This window comes from Culex pipiens, unplaced genomic scaffold (assembly GCF_016801865.2).
Source record: "Culex pipiens pallens isolate TS unplaced genomic scaffold, TS_CPP_V2 Cpp_Un0001, whole genome shotgun sequence".
Lineage (NCBI taxonomy): Eukaryota > Metazoa > Arthropoda > Insecta > Diptera > Culicidae > Culex > Culex pipiens.
Window position 1 is genome coordinate 902,106 of NW_026292818.1, and position 17,181 is coordinate 919,286.

General features: G+C 36.3%; 1 protein-coding gene and 2 non-coding genes across 3 annotated transcripts in view; 1 reads left to right on the forward strand and 2 right to left on the reverse strand.

The window, feature by feature from the left end:
- LOC120418334 (bone morphogenetic protein receptor type-1B-like) overlaps window positions 1-17,181 on the reverse strand; it is a 237,912-nt gene that overhangs the window by 79,147 nt on the left and 141,584 nt on the right. The window lies entirely within an intron of this gene.
- Trnap-ugg (transfer RNA proline (anticodon UGG)) lies at window positions 14,624-14,695 on the reverse strand. Its single transcript has one exon. It is a non-coding gene; the product is annotated as a tRNA-Pro (tRNA).
- On the forward strand, window positions 14,923-14,994 carry Trnap-ugg (transfer RNA proline (anticodon UGG)). The gene has a single exon. It is a non-coding gene; the product is annotated as a tRNA-Pro (tRNA).

Genomic DNA, 17,181 nt, shown 5'->3' on the forward strand with positions numbered 1-17,181 from the left:
AATCAAGGTTGGGCTGTGTTTAATTATTTTTCAATTATTTCAATTAGTTTATTTTCAAGATACAAGTTATGGTGTAATTTTATCCGAATATTTTTCAAATATTGTATTAAACTGTTTCAATTGAATTGAAATTTGTTTTACTGTTTTTAAAAATTTGACCTTTCCTTTTTTTGTAAATATTTTAAATTTTTTGCGATTTGTGCTTCTGAAACAAGGTTTACTATTATTTCTATAATTTCTTATGCTAAGTTGATTTTTCGTTTCACCGTTGATTGTTTTGGTTGGAAAAAATAGACAAGGACTGAAAACTTTATTTTCAATCACAAATCAATGCGCTAATCTTTATTAACCGTTAATAATGTTACAAAAACATTTTTCTAGTTTTGAAGTGTAGCTTTATAATCATGGTTCTATTTTTTAATTTTTTTTTAAATATTTTTAAACAAATGGAACACATTAATCGGAATATGGAATTATTTATTTTCAATTTTTTTTTAAACAACGCCTAGAAGCACATTTGAACAATCTCATGCCTACAGAATCAATAACTTAAGTTTTGAAAGAATTTCATCCATTCAATAACATCACCTTTCAAGCAAAGTTTTTTTATGTTTTCTGGTTTCGCTCCACCGAATTTCAACAAAACTGGAGTTTTCAGTCGAGTCCCCGAGCCTGGACAGCAACAAGAAAAAGGTGTGAATAGAATGCCTCTTAACAAGCGTGAAAGAACTCATTTATTTTTTGGCTTCTCGTCCCAAAACTTCTCCCATGTGTTGTTCGAAAAAACTGTTCAGGGAGAGCACAAAAGAAGCCTATTTTGGTTTCGATTGAAACTTGTTTTTCTTTGCTTGAATCGAGTGAATGCTTTATTCAAATAGTTTTTATTTGTAAAGAATTTCTGTCGTTGTTGTGTTTCCCGAACCGCCTTCTCTATCAAGATGATCAACGATTGTCGGTCCCGAAGGGGACAGGAAAGCGTTTGTCACCTGGAACAGAACTAGACAATTTGGGAGAGTTGACAAAATCGTATCAGTTGCTTCAAAATATTTAAATTTGATACAACACACGTTGTTCACGTATTACCATATCCACAAATCACTCCTCCAGACGCGGCCATTGGCTCCACAAAAAATAACAACAAGAAAATCTTCACTGAAAAAGGAGAAGAACTCCAAATCGACCTGTCAGAATATCCCCCCCGTTCGGAGAAGTGATGTGACCACAATGAGCGGGCAACCCGTGGAGATTGGAATCGCTTTTCTCGCGCCTTCTTCTTGGCCGTTACAAAAGCCAACTTGGCCAAAGAACTCCGTCTTGTTATTCCCTCTAATGTGTCTGGACCCCGCACGATCAGAAAACCACAAAATCATCCTCAACTTAAGGGGAGACAGCTCCAGAGAGTGAGAGAGGGGAAAGGGGAGACCATAATTCATTATGACCCATCTTAAAATCGATTCAATTGAACAATTACACTCTCGAGGGGGGCTTCACGCGCCCAAAGATGGATGGTTCTCCAAAATCATAACAAAAAGCTCGGGAACCTCGAACTGAGAATATTTATCTTCTCTCATTTCTTATTATACACCGAGGTTTTTGTGGTTGGAGCCTGGCCACGACAATGCCTCTTCAAGTGATAATAAATTATATTTTTCTTTGCATTGAAGAAAAATGAGCCTTTATTGTCACGAAACGGTAAAATTCCGGTTTGAAGTCAATGACAGAGGGAGCTTTTGCATTGAAATTTGTTAAGCGAAATAATAATTTAATATTTCAAAGAATTGAAGCTCGTTGCAATTAAAGTTGAAAGCAAAACGAGCACGTGCTGAACCTTAAAATGCACACTTTTTTTTTGGTAACCCTTTAACGCAGTCGTGACCACGTTTCGAAAGGGGCCCAAAATGTATGCAAAAAAAGGACGTTAAACAGACTGCAAAAAATAAGTAGCATATGGCGGAAACTGGCAGCCGCAAAAGGAGTGAAATAAAAATAAACAACGTGTTAATATAATTATTTGTCATCAAATACAAGATTATAATCTGGCGGGCTCGAGTGCGAAAGGCGAAAAAGGGAAGTTGAGTCTAATTTATGTTGCAGAAAGCCCATTCGAGAAGCAATGAATTGGAGACAATATGTGAACGGTGAAATATGGGTTCGAGGGAAATGGATTTTCAGGGGAAATTGTTGGTTGAGCTTAATTTGGATAATGTTTTTTTTACCGGGAAAGTGTTTAAAATATGGCAACAAAAATGAAATTAGGATATTGAAATATACGTCTAAAGGTTGTTTATAAGATTATGCAAGTTCTGATAAAAATACAAACATGAATTTTCTAGTATTTTTTTTGCATATTTTCTTAAATTTCCCGTTGAACAATTGAATTTTAACATTTTCACATAATTCGATAATTTTACTAGGAACACTTACTATTCCATTGATTTTTATTTTTTTAAACAGTTATCTTGAGGAAGCTTAATACGTTTGTATGCAAACTATGGTTTTTTGATGATTTCTAAAGCATACCTGTAACGAAAAGAGTATAAAAAGAAATATTTTTGTAAAAATCATGAACATGTTAATTGTTTCAGATTTTAAATACTCTAAGTTATTTCAATTGACACGTCATTTTTTTTTATTCCTTAAAATTGTATGAAAAATGAAAAAAATATTCCCTAGGTTTTTGCACATAGATTTTTTTGTATTTTGTATTCAAATGAAGCTTTGTTTATGCATTGCAAGGCTCCATACAATTTTGCGAGCTGGCCGAAAATCTATAACTTGAAAAGTGATTTTCTGATTCATTTGGTGTCTTCCGCAAAGTTGTAGGTTATGGTAAGGAATTTTCAGAAATATAGGTACAAGGGAAAAAATCCCACTTTTATTATTTGACTTTTTATCACTAAAATGGCATTTCTAAAGATCAAAAATTCCAATCCAATCATAAAATCACTTAATCAAACCATATTGTGTTTAATTTTCAATGCTTTCAGTAAGCAAAGATTTTTTGATATTGGAGTAAAGCCGTTGCAAATATTTTTCAAAGTTTATGGCCCCCCCCCCCCCCCCCCCCCCTCTTCAAAATTGGTCCAAAAAATATTTTTTCAAAAAAATATCAAAATTTCCATGGAAATAGAAGTCTAATCAGCTGGAAACAATCTAAATCGCCTTTTTCTGCATTGATAATCATATTTAACACGTTGGGTCTCGTTTAAAAATATTTTGAACTTTTATGAAATTACAATGTACAGCACCGCAAAAACTTTTTCTTCTCGCAAAAATAAAATTTTCGTCGGTACTTAGAAATTTTGGAAATCAATGATTGCAAAACAACTGAACAGGTGTATGATGCATTTTAAAACGCTTTTGTCATTCAAATGATGACACAGTGGCCTATAATTTAAATTTTTAACTTTTTTTTTATTTTTTTGCCCCCCCTCGACTTTGATCAGAGTCGAGGGACATAAACTTCAAAAAATATTTGCAACGGCCTAAGTTTCAAAACATAAATTTTCTTAAATTTTCGCCTAAAATCGGATTTTTTTTAAAACTCAATCATTTACAATATGGGTTTTAAACAGAACAAAATCTTGTTTGCTCTTTCACTTGTTTTAGGTTATTTTTACTAAAATTTCCATAAAATACCTTTTTTTTTAGAAAATTCTAAAATGTTCATAGTTTGCAATGATACTATTATCAAACGAAGCAAAATATTGAATGTATTTTCACTGTATTACGAATTTATTTGTAAAATACTAAATTTTTCACAAAATTATGTATTTTTTTGGAAGTACTGAAATTTTCATAAACATTGTAAAATACTTAAATTTTCATCAAACGAAGCCAAAATTTTAATGCTATTTTATTTTAACTTTAACAGAGTTTATTTTGTAAAACATTGAAATTTTCGTATAGTAACGTATTTTTGAAAATATGAGCGGCCGTGGCTGACTGGTTACGGTGTTCGCTTTGTAAGCGAATGGTCCTGGGTTCGATACCCATCTGCTCCCAACGAGAAAGTATAGGAAATATAAATCTTGAAACTCTGAACATGAACGAAAAACCAAAGTCGCCCGAGTCGGGGTTCGATCCCCCGTCCTTTGGATCGGTAAGCAAAAATGCTAACCACTAGGCCATCGCGACTTGGTGAGCTATAACTGGAATTAGGAATACTGTACCTACCAACTATATACGCGCTGGGTCCTTGTCCATTTGACAAGGGTTCGGAAGTTCTAAATAACGTTTGAACCCGATTGGTGCAAACGTTCTTCAGAGCGGGGCTTGTCGATAAAGCAGAAGTACCTCGCGCTCGGCTAGCCAGCGTAGAAATGGGTCACCGAAGCCCGGCAGAGCTAACACCTTCCAAATGCCTATGCGAGTTATTTGCATGTATAGAATGTAGATCTAAAAATACATGGAAACAACTCAATTTGTAAGAAGCGACCGCGTGGTCCCGTTTGGTTGGTTGCACACACACACACACACAGTAACGTATTTTTGAAAATACTGAAATAGTCATAATTCAAAGATTGGATACTAAATGAAGCTAAATTATGTATGCATTTTCACTATATTACGAATTTAAATGCTAAATTTTTCACAAAATACTGTTTCTTTTTGAAAGTATGTACTAAAATTTACATAAATCGCGATGTTGGTATCAAACGCAGCGAAATTTTGAATACTTTTTAACTTTATTAGAGTTTTTCTGTAAAATAAAAAAATAATACTACAATTTTCATAATTCGCAAATTGGATATTAATTGAAGCGAAATTATACATGCATTTTCATTTCATCAAATATTATTTTGATAAATACTAAAATTTTCATTAAAAAAACTTTCATAATTCGCAATATGGGTATCAAAAGAAGCTTAATTTGGAATACATTTTCAATTTATTAATTTTTTTATAATAGGCTCAATTTTTTCATAATTCCATAATGACAAAATATGTTTTTTAATTAAAATATGAGTATTTTTGTAAAAAAAGCTGTATTTTGTGAAAATTGGAGTATTATACAAAAACTCTAACGAAGTGAAATTTTATTTTAAAATTTTACTTCGTTGGTAAAAAATACGGTATTCTGTGATAATTTGAGTATCTTACAAAAAAACTCTAACCAAGTGAAAACACATTCAAAAATTTTAAAAGAAGGCTTATTACACTGAGAAAAGCTCATTTAAAGGGGTGCTTTTCCTTCGTGAAGTATTTTAAATTGCAAAAAAAAACTAAACAATTATTGTAAGATTTCACCTTACTATGCTTATCACTGGAAAATTGTATTAAGTCATTTTAATTGCAAATTTGATTGTACATATAAAAGTAATTTTAAAATACCAGATTTGGCACCATCCTAAATTCTAGCGCAAAAGATGCGTTTTTAGGTCCTCTTATTGGGACATTCGGTGGTGTTAGCCATGGTACTGCTACCAATCACCCATTTCAGAACTACAGAGATCTTGACGGTCAAATTCCTTGGTCATCAGCACTTTGGCAATTGTTTAACAAAAATCAAGGTGTTAAATGTTTAGGATGGCCTGAGATTTTTACAAGTTCTCTCAGAAGTTCATTCAGTTCACTTCCATTTGCAAGTTTCATTAAAAAAAAAAATCCTCGCAAACAATGCTCTCTAATGATATCCTTATTTGGAGGAGCCCATTAATATCTTTTTTGAACCAAATCCTTCTTCCATTAAATCGAAGCTCAATCAAACCCACTCGCTTCGATTCTTCCCGCACAATCAAAAAGCTTAAAATCACTTCACCTATTGATGTCTCAAAGCTGACAGTGAGAATTTAATAGCCCAACACCTTGAAGAGATTCAAGATTGGTATCAAGAATCACCTTATCTAATCCACAGCATCACTTCAGCTTTTGGCGCGGCTCGGTTGTCACTCTTCAATTTCTGATTTTTTTTCTGACGAGTTGCCGCGGTGCGTGACCAGATCACATCTCGATCATCAGATCGCCGGAATTGGAAATTCATTTTCAAACCATGGCGAATTCTGGCGATGTAATTGACCTCTTCGTAACCCTTTTTTCGACGTCAGCAGAGGTAATTTCAAGCCCCTTTTCGATAGACCCCGTCGAACGTGCCCTAGAACGAATTTCTTCCTTTTTTTAACTAGTGGTGTAGTGGTGGGGGCAATCCTATTACCAATTATGCATGCACCGCGGCCAGAACTTGGAGAAGGTCGCGCCGATGCGCTTCTTCAACGTTCGGAAGAGTTAGAATGGTTGGTGCGTTCCTTTGAGGGGTTTCGAGACCGACGCAGCGAGCAATACGTAGCAGGGGAAGAAGAAGGTGAATAAGTTCAACCGAAAAAATTAAGATAAGCGTCAAGTTGTTTGAAGTGTGCCGCCCTCTGCTTTATTAAGCGAAGCTTGGACAGGGGTGATAAAGTTGGAGGAATCTCTCCATAAATTTGCTTTGGAATGTCCACTCGGGTTCTTGGTGGAGTTCTTTGTCAACCCCGCGATCTCTTCCATTAATGCGATAATCTTGTTTTGCTCATAACTTTCCTCAGCGGAATCATTGATTCAAATTTGCTAAAACCGTTGATTTATCGGATCCTACTTCTGTTGCTTTCGAAACGCCGATGGAGTCAGGCTGCGACCAGGTGTTTCATAAATCATAAACGAGGGGGTCTCCTCCACCAATTGGCTGTGTGACACAACACAGGAAGAGGAGGGAGGACACAACAATATGACTAGAATGTGGCACAATGTCCCGGGCTGAGCTTTGAGCATCATCCGGGGGTTCAACTTGGGTGGCCACCACCAGACCTAAGGTGCGTGTGTGGGATTTCTCCCCAGGTTTTATTAGGTGAGCGAGAAAGGACAGGTTATTAATAATCGCACCTTCCGCACCGTGAGTGTTAGACTTTGTGGATATTCTTCGAGTTGGATTTGCTGGAGTTGCGTTGGTTGCCTAACTCAATTGTATGCTAATGACTTTATTGAGGCTTAGAGTTTGCAGTGAAATCCAGCTGTTCATTAGGGGTAGGTTCAACAGATGGGATTTATCGCAAATGATGTAATCAATATCTATAGTCGTTCTGCGCAAAGATTCTTGGAGGATAGCGTCACTGATAATCGTAGCAAAGGTTCTTTTTTTAATATTTCGTCAATAATTTTACCAATAAATGGATTCGACCATATCAGAACAGCATAAATTTCAAGTAATAAAATGATTGGTTTAGATCCGTAAAACTCTCAACTAATCCTACCAAATTCGTCAAACACACGGAAACGTGGTCCCATTCTCCGAGCCCAGCATGATCTCGCTTTAAATACCCGATCCATAACGTGGCATTAACACCAAATCTGCCAATCAGATCTCCTTTTGCCTAAAGTGCGATCCAGATTATGATTGATTTCCATAAGTCACGCGCCTCAACGACACTGATCCGACGCCTGATTACCGCTGAAATGTCCTATAAGCTACTCCGAGTCGCCGCCGGGTGTTGGTTTAAACTCTGGTTTAAATCCCTCCCCCCAAACACGACCAATTTGGACCAGTCACCAGTCCAATTGACGGCTGCCCAATTTTGGCTGCACAATCGCGGCGCGTGACCAACTCGCGCGAAATCATTAAATTAACATTAAACCGAAATAAAATAGCGAATAATGATTTGCATAAGTTTCGTGTGCCGCCAATAAATGATCTCCATTGACTAGGATTTGAACGTGGACGTGGGCGTGGGGCAGTTTTGACTATGAAGTTCTTCTTATGAAACATTTGATGAAATGTGCCGTTGAGATAGATCTGTCTTTTCCGGTGAAGGTAGTGTCGAATCATCATGAATATTCCAATCGGAAAGCGTGGGGGAGTGTCCTCGAAGCACAGCTGTGCCGCAGTTTGACATTTCAGCAATTATTCCGGATTGCACGACTGTCCTCGACGATCATCGATCGTAGATTTTGGTCCGATACGCCGCGATGATTCATCGTCGAACGGTAGTCCATTTCCCAACTGCCACCGACTTCCCCATTAACATTTCCGTTGACAGTTCAGAGTGCCAAAGCGGGACCTCCAAAAATTAAAAACTCATAACGAATTCCGCTAATTACGATAACATTTCCAAAAGATTTCGTGCGGCCCTTTCCCGAACACTTTCGGCGCGCGATCTATTTAAGGTGCCGCCACAGTGCACGCGGCTTCCGTCGTGACTGCGCCGCCGCACATGACTCCCTCAACGTTCACACAATAACTCGCAATTAAATATTCAAATTTTTAACAGGTCGCTTGCGGCTGCAGCCGCTGCTGGCTTCTTGGAAGGTTCGAACGGCATTGGACAATAAATCTTACAATTCTTGCGGTTTTATAAACTATTTTGACTTCGATTGTGTTGACAGATGCAAAGGAAGGCATTAATTTCGACACCTCCTTCCAAGAATGGTGAAATGCTAAGGGAAATTTATGGAGGTTCGATTGGCTCTGCGAGGTTATGTTTGGTTGCTCAACTATTGAGACTCTTGAAATGATTAAGTTTTAAGTGCAAAACAAACTCAATTGAGGTTCAGCACTTGCCGTTAACAAGAACTAATTACGCAACACCGTAAAAGGGTGTGGGTGGGTGTGAAGTTATGCTCCAAAACACACATTTGGAATCACAGCTCTCCAAAAATCCACAAATGGACCGAAAATTGTGACTCAACGTTGGATTTCTCATCGATCCTCTCCCGCGAGTCAGCGAGTTCCCCCTTACAGTTTTGGATGCTCCAAAAGTGACGTCCAAATCAAACCAAATCTTTCGGCTGTCCAACCCAAATCTAGTCGCAACTGTTAAGTATGGCAACACGATTTCATTTGCCAGTGCCGTGGAAGGGTTTTGCCCATTACCGTTTTTCATGCACTGCATGCGAACCATTTATGACGGTTTTAATTTGCCTCCTTGCAGCAGCTGCAGCAGGTTCGGACCAGATCGGGATCGTCGGCGTCATCGACGACGTTGTTGCTGGTTGGGTTGTAGACGACAATTTGGTAGTGAAAATTAATCATTTTTGTCATACACGGGTTTGTACTTGATTTGTCCAAATTGGGAGCAGCGCATTAAAGTGATCAGGATAGTGAGACCAAAGAAGAAAACATGGGTTAAAATTTAAGAAAAAAAATCTCTTGTATTTTTTTTTGCGTTGCTTAACAACCGAAATGCATTGAAAGTTCCATTGAAAAATATTTGAATTATTTTGTTGTTTCGAAGAAAAATAAAAAAAAGCCTGATTTTGAAATTATTGAAACAAAAATAATTTGATTTATTGTATACATACAGCAGTAAATTTTAAATCCAAAGATGATCGCAGAAATATCATAGATGATCGTGTTTTTTTGAATCCGTTTATTTTAATTTATAATTTTCTGATATGTTTTAGGGGACAAAAAACCACTTTTGAGCCATAGAGAAATTTGGACAAAAATGTTGCCAACAAGTTATAATTCTTTGAAAAACAGGATTTTTTTGAAAAACTAAATCAAAAAATGAATCAAATTTACAATCGAAAAGTACTTTTAAGATATTTTGGTAAAGTGCACCGTTTTCAAGATATATCCACTTAAAGTTTAATTTTAACTCATAATTAGTGTCCAAAATTTTCAATTTCTGAAAATTTCTAATAAAATTACCTAAAGGTCATTGAAGGTTGGATCTGTGGTTGCTAAAATACAAAAAGAAGAAAGAAAATTTATATTTTTCCCATTCAAACATTCCCACATTTTCTAATGCCAATAGCTCATAAACGAATGTTACAATTTTTAATGTTGAAAGATGAAACAATTGTGAAATTTTATGATCTTTTCGAAAAAATATTTTGAATTTTTTTGAATTAAGACTAACATTTAAAAAGGGCCAAAAATTCAATATTACCCCCCATGTTCTCTATGATTGAAAAGTAGCGGTTTTTTGTCCCTGAAATTTATATAAAAAAAAATCAAAAATAAAAATATACGGATTTTGGGAAATTAAATTATTGTGAAAAAAGGTAATTATAAAATCAACAGCAAACTTTATGCGTGTAGCTATTTCCTGAATAGTCCTCATCACTACCTACAACTTTGCCCAAGACACCAAATCGATCAGCAAATTCCTTCAAAAGATACAGATTTTTGAATATTTACTTACCGTTTATGTATGGACAGAAGGTGGAAATAAAAGGGAAAATCTTAATAGTTACCCCTGGCTCGAATCATTTGGTAATAATAAGAGACTGTGCCAATTTAGGCCTATTTGGTCAAGTTTTTAGGGTGTCTATTGGTCGTTAAAGTTTGTATAGAAAAGTCGAAAAAATGTATGGGAAAAGCAATTTTGTTTTAATTCTAAAAAGTTTCGTTAATTGTGTCGGATCATTGTTTACGAAATTTTTATGTAAAATTTTATGACAACAACTTTGTCGATGACCGTAATTCATCCAAGTTAACACTGACGAGTTATTAGCGATTTAAAAAAGACTTTTTTGTACGAAAATAATTTTTTAACCAGCTTTAACGATCTATAGCGATCCTTAAACCTTAACCAATTTCTCTAAAAATTTCACAGTTACTTATTTTTACCTAAAGAATCGAGCCAAGGGTATCTCTGATAACGTTTTTTTCAGTGTCACCCTAATGAACAACTGCCAAAATTGTATTGAGGTGTGTATGGGTTACATAAATGGTTAATTTGGTCAGAGAAGGCCCCCACAAAGTTTGAGCCAAATCAAAAAATAAAAATTGTCGAATTAAACTGATTTCGTAGAGAATTGCTCATATGCAAATCAAAATCTAAATAAATAAATAAAGGTAAAAAAGGTACACATGGATATGTTACACATGACCAATAGGACAAAGAACCTTGAAAAAAACTGTTGAAATGTAGGATGAAGTCATTTTTTTTTTCAAAAATCGAGTAGTGAATTTGAAAAAGAGATTGACAAGGTCATGCTGCAGAGTGAAGAACTTGACATCCTTTAAGTTTTTTTTTTTTAAATTTCACTGCAGTTCTAGTTTCAAGATTTACAATCATTTCGTTCCTCGGAAGAATTTCGTTTCTAGTGAGTTTTTAGTCTCTCCAGTCAAAATAGTAAAAAGTAAATCTTTCCCAGTTCCTGAGGGGAACACTCTTGAAGAGTATCGGGGCCGGCATTTACAAAGCGGATTCAGTGGCAATTTCATTCTCAACTTAATGTTAACATGTTAAGGTTAATGTTAACATTCCATAGGTCGCCTTCCTAAGGTGTCGTGATAAGGTCCAGTTTGTGACGATACACTACCTTCCCTTTACTAAGCAATCGAATCCAGAAGGGAAAAGATCACCAGTTGTGTTGGTCCGAGCCGGGATTTGAACCCCAATCTACCGCTTACTAGGCGGAAGCGTTACCACTAGGCTACGTGGCTCGGCCCCAGTCAAAATAGGCATATAACAATTTCACTTTGACCCGATTTTCAATCATTTTCACCCACTGCACAGTGGTCCAGATCACAAAATTAAGTGGAAAATGGATTTTCCGAAAAATGGTTAAGTTTTGGAGCTTTGGTGTCTTCAGAAGAGTTGTTGCATATGGAAAGGCGCAACTTTTGGTTTGGTTGAAAATTAGGGTGGTTCACGATTAGGGTGATTTTGGAAATCTAACTTTACAGGAATATTTTTGGGAATTTTTTCGTCTTCTAGAAAGTTGACGGGCTTGCCAATCCAAGCAACTTTGTCGAAGACACCAAAATTTTATCTCGTAATCTACGCCTTCTACGACCAAATTTATAGAAAGCATCTGAGCAAACCTTCAAAAATCAGTTTTTTTAACCTGGCAATTCAGGGTTTAGTTTTAGAGAAAAGTGGTATTCGGGGCACTTTTAGAGCTCTAAAAAACAAACATTTTTATTATCCAACAAGTCAATTTGGACTTAAGGGTCAAAAGTTACAGCGATTTTAAGGTAAAAAAGATGCAAATTTAAAACTTAAATATCTCGAAATGGCGCAAGCCAAATTTTAAGCACTAGGTTGCATTTGAAAGAGGAGATCTAGCACTACAAACGCTGAAAAAATCTCAGGGGTGTTTTTCTTTAAACTCGAGATATCTTCATTTGAAAAAGTCTAATTTTCAAGGGAAATCCTTATGGGACCACCCTAACGAATTTCGAAAATTTTCCAAATATTTGTTTTTCCATGTAATTTTGCCCGCTGAATCTGAATCTGCCCTCAGAATTGACCCAAAGTGTCGAAAAATCGATTTTTGGTCATATTTTGGGTTTAAATGATAATTTTACATGGAAACACAAAATATGACCAAAAATCGATTTTTCGACACTTTGGGTCAATTCTGAGGGCAGATTCAGATTCAGCGGGCAAAATTACATGGAAAAACAAATATTTGGACAATTTTCGAAATTCGTTAGGGTGGTCCCATAAGGATTTCCCTTGAAAATTAGACTTTTTCAAATGAAGATATCTCGAGTTTAAAGAAAAACACCCCTGAGATTTTTTCAGCGTTTGTAGTGCTAGATCTCCTCTTTCAAATGCAACCTAGTGCTTAAAATTTGGCTTGCGCCATTTCGAGATATTTAAGTTTTAAATTTGCATCTTTTTTACCTTAAAATCGCTGTAACTTTTGACCCTTAAGTCCAAATTGACTTGTTAGATAATAAAAATGTTTGTTTTTTAGAGCTCTAAAAGTGCCCCGAATACCACTTTTCTCTAAAACTAAACCCTGAATTGCCAGGTTAAAAAAACTGATTTTTGAAGGTTTGCTCAGATGCTTTCTATAAATTTGGTCGTAGAAGGCGTAGATTACGAGATAAAATTTTGGTGTCTTCGACAAAGTTGCTTGGATTGGCAAGCCCGTCAACTTTCTAGAAGACGAAAAAATTCCCAAAAATATTCCTGTAGAGTTAGATTTCCAAAATCACCCTAATCGTGAACCACCCTAATTTTCAACCAAACCAAAAGTTGCGCCTTTCCATATGCAACAACTCTTCTGAAGACACCAAAGCTCCAAAACTTAACCATTTTTCGGAAAATCCATTTTCCACTTAATTTTGCGATCTGGACCACTGTGCACTGTGCCGAGTAATTGAACGACATACGTTAACACAAGCTCTGCGCAGTGCACACGTCCAAAAATGACAGACAATTTTTGCGACATCTTTAACTGCTTGCTCGGTTTACCTGCCACGAACAAAACCACAAATCGAAACGTAACGATCGGGGGCAAAAAAAGAGGTTAAGTCCGATAAGGGGAAAACGCTTCATTTATGACGTGCTGCCTCAAATAAAAAAAAACTGTGTTCCCGATAGCAGCAGCAACTCACAGTCGAGGGCTCTCTGTGGGCTCCGGTTATGATGTTGTACAACTTTATTGCCCCGATTGGAAGTGGGACTTCTTGCGAGTCTTCTTGGTGTTTTACACCGAGAATCCCTCGGAGTCGAGAGCGTTCGTCGGCGTTGAACCGTTTATGTTTATCTAGGTTAATTATATAGACAGAGATCTTCAGGAGTGACGGTCCGAGGTTCTATATGGTCAACCGGGTTGAAAGTGGGTTTCACTGTCGGATCTACGACGACGAGTGTCTTCTTCAGCGGGGCCATAAATGGAAGAGCTGGTCTGGTTGGCTCATTAGGCTCTTGGAAACCCGGCGTGTAAACATCAATAACCACGAAAAACACTTCAAGTCTGGACACAAAAGTGCATCGCGTCTTGGATTTGTTAGACTTTTCAACTGCATTGCGTTGTCACAGATAAACGGATGTGCAATCAAACTCACGCGTCCGGTGTGAAAAAGAAAACGCTGTTGTAAAAGTTCGATAAGAATCGATTGTGTATCGCGACCGTATAATCCTCAGTCGCGTGAACAGGTAAACAGTGCAGAGGCCTTTGAAGTGTTGCGCAAATTGTTTGAGGTGAGGTCATGTCTTCCAAGAAACGAGTTACCTTAACAGACTGATTACGAATGATAACACTGGTTGAGGTTGTTTATGATTTTTTTTTAAGTTTACGAACCCCACTCGAGTCAATTTCCGCGGAACGACTAGGTAATCAATAAACAGTCTCTGAATAGTTATTGACAACATTTCCTGGAAATAATTAAATAAAATGCAGCTCGAATGATTAAACGATTTCTCGCGGTTGGTCTTTCCAGTGTATCCTTTAAAGCTTATTTCCTGCCTAAAATTGGCAAAAAAACAGAATCCCATTTTTAACCGAATTTTGCTAATTTGCCACACATCTGGTTCGCTCCTTTCGATCTCCTTGAACAAAACGGTTGCTGCTCTGGTGGGTCTCGACCGTCCTTTTTGAACCAACATTTTGCATGCCAATAAATCATAAAACAGTGTGGCTGGGTGAGAAAAAACGTTTCTTAAACGCAAAATTGAGCAGTTTTTACGTCTTCTGCTGGTTACACGGAAAACACTTCTACTTCTTCTTCTTTTCATCCCGGCTATGATGCATGGACTTCCCTTCCTGGAAGAGCACCCAGCAAGAATTACTCGAACAAAACAAGCGAGAAACCCGGTGCAGATGTGTTTTCTGGTTCCTTTGAATTTCTTCCTCCAAACTCAGCAGGTTTCGTCGTAAAATGTGAAGGTTGAGAGAATCGTTTTTCCCAAGGTCAAAATCGGTGCAGATGTTCAAACTCAAGTACGAAAAAAAGAACTTCGGGCTCAACCGGGATTTGAACCCGGGACATCTCGCACCCAAAGCGAGAATCATACCCCTAGACCATTGAGCCACCTTAAATATCGCTGCACCACGAAACAACAGCAGACAATTTTGTTGTTTTATATCTTGCCACCATCGTCACTTCGTGGTGCAACTCGCGGAGGTTTGAAATTCGCGTTTTACTTTTACTTCGCGTGGTCAACCGAGCGTCGAAACACCGCGTCGCGGACTTGGATAAAATCACCATTTGACGAACCGACGAGGTAGCTGGGGTTGCAAGGGTAATGAAAAGCAAGCGGCTCAATGGTCTAGGGGTATGATTCTCGCTTTGGGTGCGAGAGGTCCCGGGTTCAAATCCCGGTTGAGCCCGAAAACTTTTTTTTAATATATTTAAAAAGGAAAATGATTTCATATTTCTGTTTGAAATTTTGACTGATAATCGATCCCCGATAATTGTGGAACAATAACAAGTGAGGTAAGGGAGTGGTTCTGGATTACGTCATTTATGGACGTCCTCGGATGAAATTTTAAAATGTTTTTTTTTTAAATCATCAGTCCAGTATTTGTCTTTTTACAAAATTTCTCGACAAAAAAAAAATCAGAACATAAATCAAAGAATGTAAACAGTGAAAAGGGGACACGTGAACGCTTTTATTTTAGCCAGTGATGTAAATATTTTAATGATAAGCAATTTTTACCAAAAAATCTGCATTGGATTTGATTTGTATTTAACGGAGAACATCAACTAGCGCTTTTAGCACTGAGATTTCTGTTAGACATATTTGCAACAAAGTTTGACAATTTTAGGAATAAAATTATTGCAAAATTGGTCCGTGAGTTCGACAATTTTGGAATTATAAGGCAACAACTTCCTTGATTGCTGACCCTTAATTTTGTAAAAACAAACCTAGCTTTTTTAACTTTTCTAAAAGTTATTTGTATAGCTAAAATAAACAAAGAATTTAAAAGATTAGAAAATAATTAAACATATAAAAATCGCAATAAGATTTTTTTAAATATCGCCAATGAAATAAATGATTTAGGTGTAATTAAGGAAATTTAATTATGTTTCCTGATTTTCATAGAATTTTAAAATACTAAAGAATTAAGATTCCCAGAAATTAAACTTCTCAGACTTTAAGAATTCAAGGTGTATGGGTATAAATTTATCATGAAAGTTTGTACTATTTTGTTTTAAATATGACCAGTTACGGCCCGAGAAAAAACTTTTTTTTTTAATTTGTACCAGCCTTACTTGAATTTTACTTTTGACTGTTTTTAACACAAATATTTTTGATTCAAATGGATTTTAATTTAAAAACTAACATAATCCACCTATGTGGTTGGTGCCTTCCTCACTTTTTATCAACATTTGGTGATATGATGAGTTTGGACACAAATTCCATCTATTTCACAATAAAAAAATACACAAATGTCACTTAAGCGGTCATAACTTGAAACTGAGCGTTGCCAGATCTTCAAAAAACTCATTACCTAACCAACGATGGGTCGGATGATGGATCCGGACAAAGCTTAGGAATTAAAAAAAAAGTATAAAAATATCACTTAAGTGGTCATATCTCGAGACAGGGTTGCCAGATCTTCAACGTTTTGGACTCATTGGAAAGGTCTTTTGATTACCTAATCAAAGATGGGTTGGATGTTGGATCCGGACATAGTTTATATACATTTAAGTGAGATCCGGCTTCAAAAAAGTACATTAATATCACTTAAGTTATCATAACTTGAGACAGGGTTGCCAGATCTTCAATGTTTTGGACTCATTGGAAAGGTCTTTTGATTACCTAACTAACGATGGGTCGGATGATAGATCCGGACATAGTTTTCATATAGATAAGTGAGATCCGGCATCAACATTCCAGCACCTGATTCGCAACTCTGACACTTTTTTATACGTAACTTTTGAACTACTTATCGGATCTTCAAACAATTCAATAGTGCAGTATGGGGCACCAAAACGAATCGAATGCAACTTGTTTTACTCAAATCGGATCAGCCAGTGCCGAGAAAACTTGGCAAGAATTTTGAGCACCAAGGTGAATACGCACACACATACACACACACACAGACATTTGTTTAGTTTTCGATTCTGAGTCGATAGGTATACATGAATATAGGTCTACAAGCTGTTTTTCAAAAGTTCATTTTTCGAGCAGGATTATAGCCTTACCTCAGTGAGGAAGGCAAAAAATACCTTGTTTGAATTTGGTAATTTTTTGTTCAAAACTAAAAAAAATCTGAGAATTAATCTTTTTATGGAAAAAATAAAGCCAAAAAATAAATCCATGCCGTGAAATTGGAAAATATTTGAAAAAAAAAACAAAGACTGGGATTGTTAGCTGAAAATGAAATAAATCCACACATTTTGGAGAAACTCACTCACATCAAATGGAGCATTTCTCTGTTTCTATTGAACCAACATTGCAAAGAAAGATATAAATTTGGTTCGAAAACTTTTTATTGGAGGTAGAATATGTAATTTAGAGTATCTCAAATATGATGGATATGTTCGTGAATCTATCAATTTGAGCGACA